The sequence below is a fragment of the Nomascus leucogenys genome, chromosome 4, assembly GCF_006542625.1.
Source record: "Nomascus leucogenys isolate Asia chromosome 4, Asia_NLE_v1, whole genome shotgun sequence".
Taxonomy (NCBI): Eukaryota; Metazoa; Chordata; class Mammalia; order Primates; family Hylobatidae; genus Nomascus; species Nomascus leucogenys.
The window spans coordinates 84,454,951-84,461,435 of NC_044384.1; positions in this window are offsets into that span (position 1 = coordinate 84,454,951).

A 6,485-nucleotide genomic window follows, 5' to 3' on the forward strand; every position below is an offset into this window, starting at 1 on the left:
GAGGTCTGAGATAGGCTGGAGGAGGTTGGGGAGGGGAGGGGCTGGCTCTGTCCAGTGGTATTTCTGATTTCTGTCCAGCTGTGTCCAGCTGGGATGGACCAGGAGCCATGAGGAGAGATCAAAGGGTGGGACATATCGGTGGCTTCAGACAACACTTTTTTTTTTTTTTGAGACAGGGTCTCTCTGTCACCCATGCTGGAGTGCAGTGGCACAATCATAGCTCACTGCAGCCATGACCTCTTAGGCTCCTGCCTCAGTCTCTTGAGTAGTTGGCATTACAGGCATATGCCACCACACCCAGCTAATTTTTTATTTTACTTTTTGGAGACACGGGTTCTTGTTATGTTGACCAGGCTGGTCTTGAACTCCTGGGCTCAGGCAATCCTCCTACCTTGGCCTCCTGGAGTTCTGGGATTACAGACATGGGCAACTACACTTGGCCTAGACAACACTTTTTTTCTTTCTCTTTTTTGAGACAGGGTCTCACTCTGTCCCCTAGGCTGGAGTGCAGTGGTGCAATCACGGCTCACCATAGCCTCAACCTCCTGGGTTCAAGTGATCCTCCCACCTCGGCCGCCTGAATAGCTGAGACTACAGGCTCACACCACCAGCCCAGGCTAATGTTTTCTTTTTTGAGATGGAGTCTCACTCTGTCGCCCAGGCCAGAGTACAGTGGCACGATCTCGGCTCACTGCAACCTCCGCCTCCCAGGTTCAAGAGAGTCTCCTGCCTCAGCATCCCAAGTAGCTGGGATTATAGTCATGTGCCACCACACCCAGCTAATTTTTGTATTTTTAGTAGAGATAGGGTTTTGCCATGTTGGCCAGGCTGATCTCGAACTCCTAACTTCAAGTGATCCTTCTGCCTCGGCCTCCCAAAGTGCTGGGATTACAGGCATGAGCTACCATGCCCAGCCTTCTTTTGAGTCAGGGTCTTGCTCTGTCACACAGGCTGGAGTGCAGTGGTGCAATCTCAGCTCGCTGCACCCTCAACATACTGGGCTCAAGTGATCCTCTCACCTCAGCCTCCCAAGTAGCTGGGACTGCAAGCCTGCACCACCATGCCTGGTTAATTTTTAATTTTTTTTTTTAGAGCTGGGGTCTCTCTACGTTGCCCAGGGCTGGTCTCAGACTCGCCCTGCCTCCCATGTGATCTACCCAGAGGCCCGCCCTGTAACTACGCAGGGCCCATGGGCTGAGAAATGTTTGGGGAAACAGAGTCTGGGTGTGTTACCTAAATCAACCAGGCTGGGATGGGGAGCCAGGATTCAAACCAAACTCTGGGGATCCCCTTCATTGCCTCCTGTCTCCTGGAAGGGAGAGGGAGCAGGAGTTCAGATCCCTCTCACCGGAGGGATTCTGAGCCCTCCTTATGGGGGCGGGCAGGGGTGGAGCCCGCAGGAGGTAGGAAGGGGCCTGCTCACTGAGGCCACATGGGGGCGCCAGAGACCAGAGGAGGGACAGGCGCTCCAGACAGCATTAGGGAACGGGAGATTGGGAAGGGCTCCTGGGTGGGAAGATGGGCCTCTCCTCCACTGCCCCTTGTGGACACCCCTGGTGAGGCCTCTGGGCCCTGCCTCACTCCTTGTGTGACCTCAGGCAAGTCCCTTAACCTCTCTGGTAAGTTCTCAGAAAGGTCCATCCGCAGCCATCTGTCCATCCCCACACAGTATAGCTGAGTGGACACTGAGTTCCAGGGCTGAGGCCAGGGCTGCACAGGGCAGGGCTGGGACTGGCATTCGGCATCTCCTGCCTCTCACACGTGATTCTTTCTGGTCCTTTATTAGTTTTTGTCACATCTGTCTTGCAAGCCTCAATTTCCTTGTCTGTAAGAGGGGGTTGGGTCTGGGCATGGTGGCTCATGCCTGTAATCCCAGCATTTTGGGAGGCCGAGGTGTGAGGATCACTGGAGCCCAGGAGTTCAAGATCAGCCTGGGCGACATAGTGAGACCTCATCTCTATAAACAAACTTAAAAATTAGCTGAATGTGGTGGTGCGAGCCTGTAGTTCCAGCTACTCGGGAGGCCAAGGTGTGTGGATCACTTGAGCCCAGGAATTCAAGACCAGCCTGGTCAACATGGCAAAACCCTGTCTCTACTAAAAATACAAAAATTAGCCTGGAATGGTGACACACACCTGCAGTCCCAGCTGCTCGGGAGGCTGAGAAAGGAGAATCACTTGAACCTGGGAGGCGGAGGTTACAGTGAGCCGAGATTGTGCCACTGCACTCTAGCCTAGGTGACAGAGTGAGACCATGTCTCCAAAATAAAAAAATAAATAAAAATAAAGGGGGAGAGTTGGGCCCCCTGCTCATTCCTTTGCAGCTCCAGTGGAAGGAAATCTGTAAAGGCTCAGTCTCTTTCTGAGCTTATTCCAGCCTTATCAAGCGGCCAGGCCTCCAGCCCTGACGGCCCGAAGCAGCTCCAGGGCATAGCACCATGTTTTCTCAGCAGATCTGTTTTCTGATCCTGTGGGGCCAGACCATTAGGGCCACAGCAGCCTTGACCCGCTTCCCACAGAGCCCTGAGCATGGCACAGCCCAAGGCCCAGCTCACAGGGTGCTCTGGGGATGGGTGAGTCTTGACAGGAGGAGACACCCCCGAGAGCCTCAGTCGCACCCTGTCCAGGCAGTCGGGCCACTCTCTTTCCTTTCCTTCTCCCCAGGGGACCTTCATTCAAATGCCTCCTCCACGGTTGACTACTCCCCAGGTGCAGGAGGGCCCAGCTACTCCCCGCAGCCTCTCACTCATCCCGCAAGCCCCTTGATACTAAGGGATATCGCTAGCTCTCTCACCCAGCTCTGCGGGGAGCAGTCACGCTGATAACAGCTTGCAAGTGTAAGGGGCCTCTTGGTAACTTAGAGTGACTTTAGATCTATTATCTTCACAAGGGCCACGCTAGGAGAGTTATTACCTTCCTTTAGAGACTAATGCATGGAAGCTGGGGAGGGAGGTGGTGCCAGCCTTGAGCTCCTTCCTTGAGTCCAGACTCACCCTGCAGAGGGCAGGTGTGTGGGGGCAGGGAGAGGACCTGAGACCCCAGGATGAGGAAGCGGCAGGGAACCCTGTGTCTGCCCCCAAGGGCATAGCCCTCTGTGGCTGGGAGCCCAGACACAAGGCAGGTTGCCGGGGTCTGCAACATCCTGGCCACATTGGAGGGCTACTGAGCCCAGGGTTGGGGCGCCCCCTTCCTCGAGGTCCTGAGAATCAGCCTCCAGGGGAAGGCCTAGGATGAGAATCTCCAGCCCTGGCCTCGGAAAGCAGCTCCCACCAGATGGTTTTTCAGGGCCAGCAGGAACGGCGGCCACCCCCTGCCCTTAGCCACTCGGGAAATGTGCACGTGGCATAGTGGCCCACTCCTACCCAGGAGGTCAGGACATGAGAGGCTGGCCTTGGGTCATGCAGCCCTGCCCACTGCTGACCAGGCGTGGGGCCTTGGGTAAATCTCTTCCTCTCTCTCTGGACGCTGTGTTTTTGTGTATAATGGAGAACTGCACCTGTTCAGGTGTGAGGGACAAATGAGCTTCCCAGTCTGGCCACCAATGGCCGTCCCAACCTTTCTCTGAAGGAGCGAGGGTGGCAATGTGATTGGAGCTGGGGAGCTCCCTAAGCCCGCCCTTGAGCCTCAGATGCCTGGCTCTTATTTGAAGGTGCGTCTGTTGGGATGGCTTTGGGAAGGAGCTGATGCAAATGCTGGGGGTGCGGACCCCCCAGTCCCCCAGCTAGTCCTAGCAGCCCCCTCCCCATCTGCCCGGCACCAGGAGCGTGTCCTGTGAAAAGTCCAAAGCTCCAAATGGGTGGACATATGGTGGTTTCATCATCCCGGTTTTTCTTCCAAAAACCCTCCTTGCACTGTTCCAACAAGCCACAGGGGCTCCCACGCTCTGCAGCAGCTGCAGCCCCATGTGGTTTTACAATTATCAGTCCCTCTGGGTGCACAGGAAGCCAGGCCCGAGCCCCCTTGGCCACCACCTCTCTGGCCTACAGGCGCCACTGAGTCTGGGAGCTGCTTCGGGGAAGGGTGGGGCCCACCTGTTTTGTTCTGGGTGTTGGGTGAGGTGCCCTGCTCCCTGCACCCCACCCGACTAACCTCCTTGGGGTGCTTGGCAAAGGCCGCTCAAGGTGGGTGTCCTCGGGCTCTGCCTCTGTGGGCCACGTCTGTTCCTGAATTAAGGCTTGAGGAAACAGCCTCAGTGGGGGAAGAGATCTGGCTAGAGTGGCAGAGCTGGGATTTGAACTCAGGGCGGTCTCCCCAAGGCTGCCCTCCACATGCTGCCAGACATGGTGCACTTTTAACACAGGAGTGGTGGCCGGGTGTCCTCACCTCCCAACTCTCACCACCTTGCTGGCCGTGGCCGGGCAAGTCCTATAACTAGCCCATTTGATTTATTTTATTTTATGTATTGATTTTTGAGACAGAGTCTTGCTCTGTCGCCCAGGCTGCAGTACAATGGTGCGATCTTGGCTCACTGCAACCTCTGCCTCCTGGGTTCAAGCGATTCTTGTGCCTTGGCCTCCCAAGTAGCTGGGATTATAGGCGAGAGCCACCACATCTGGCTAATTTTTGTATTTTTAGTAGAGACAGGGTTTCACCATATTGGCCAGGCTGGTTTCGAACTCCTGACTTTATGTGATCCACTCTCCTCGGCCTCTCAAATTGCTGGGATTACAGATGTGAGCCACCGTGCCTGGCCATTATTTATTTTTTACTAGGCTATTCTTCTAGAACACCCATTTGAAATAAGAACAGGGCACTGATTGGATTTGCAGTTAACTTGTTTTCTAAGGAGAAGAAATGTTTATTAAAAAAAAGTTTTTAAATAGAGACAGTGTCTCACTGTGTTGCCCAGGCTGGAGTACGGTGATGCCATCATAGCTCACTGCAGCCTCAAACTCCCAGGCTCAAGTGATCCTTCCACCTTAGCCTCTAGAGTAGCCAGGACTACCCACAGGCACCCATCACCACTCTTGGCTAATTTTTGTTTTGGTAGAGATGGGGGGGGGGGGTCTCACTATGTTGCCCAGGCTGGTTTTGAACTCCCGGCCTCACATGACCCCACCCCACCCCCAACCTTGGTCTCCCAAAGTGCTAGGATTACAGGTGTGAGCCAAACCCAGCCAGAAATGTTTATTCTGAATGAGATCGTACAAGGAACTGCAACATAGAAAACAGCTGTGCATGGCCAGAGGCAGTGGGCGGGCCCTTTACCTCTTGGGTCCTGGGCTGTGAGGTGCTGGGTGGGTGGGACCCAGGACAGATTGCCCTGAAGGCCTCAGTCCAGGGGCTCTGGGAGCTGGGTGGCAATGCCCCTCCTTTGCCCCAGGCCAGCCTCTGAAGAGGGGGCTTCTCCCCCAGGGTCCTGGCCAGCTATGGAGCTGGGGAGGCGGCGAGGGCCGGGACTAGCCCTCTAGGTGGGCGGCCACATCTCTGACCACATCCTCCGGCCCTCCCTGAACCCCCGTCACAGCCCAAAGATGACCCCCAACCTGTAGAACCGAAACCAGGGCTATGAACTCTGGGACAGACACCTGCCCTCAGCCCCTTTCAAGCCTCAGATCAGCAGGCGCTTCCTGGGGCAGCCCCAGGGGGTTCACAGCCCCTCTGTCGCCACACAGAGCTCTGCAGGTGGAGTGCTCAGGGAAGGAGAGCGGGGCGGCCAGGCAGCATTTCCCTTCCTCCTACTTCAGGGTCACTAAGTTCTGTGCCTTCTCTAATGTGCTCACAGCTTGAACAAAAATGCTCCACCTCTCTTGGGTGACCCCTGCCCCAAGCTTTCAGGACCCCAGGCTGGAGTGACAGCATTTAACCTTTAATGTGGGTCTCTCAGCCCTGAGTACAGCTGCAGTCTAAAGGTGGGGTTGTGGGGGATCTACCGTTTCTTCCTTTTAGTGTGTGCTTTGGATTAGTAACGTGATGGAAAGCACGCTGGAGTTGGATGGCCTGGTTTGCATCTACTTCTACCACCTTTGTTATTTCGGCAGTCCTCAGTCTCGGACTCTGCTTCTGTGAAATGGGGGAACGTGAACTTCCTCAGATCGTGAGGACGCAGCTCCACCTGGCACAGGGTGAACACCCACAGGTGGCGGCTGAGTGGCGCAGGGAGGGCCGGCCAGCCCTGCAGCAATTGAAGCATCCACTGGCACCTCGAGTACTGGTCATAGGACCAGAAGCCACCACACCGGCTAGGCTCGGAGCACACAAGTGGGTCCCTGAGACCCTCAGGAACTTCTGTCCTGCCTTCTGCCAGAGGGGCTGGAGCAGCCTCTACCCATGACACCTCAAGTCTGCACCCTTTTATGAAGGGTCACTAATGGGTCACCCTTCCCTCTGCTGGTATAAACAGTCCCCCATCTGTGACATCACCTGGGCCTGACTGGCCCCACCCTTGGTTGCAAGTCTGTCGTGGGCTATCAGCTTTGTCTTCAGAGGCCCGGCTTCCCTGTATTTAAACCGCCCTTGGGGCTAGCAAGGAGCCAGTCTGGCTCC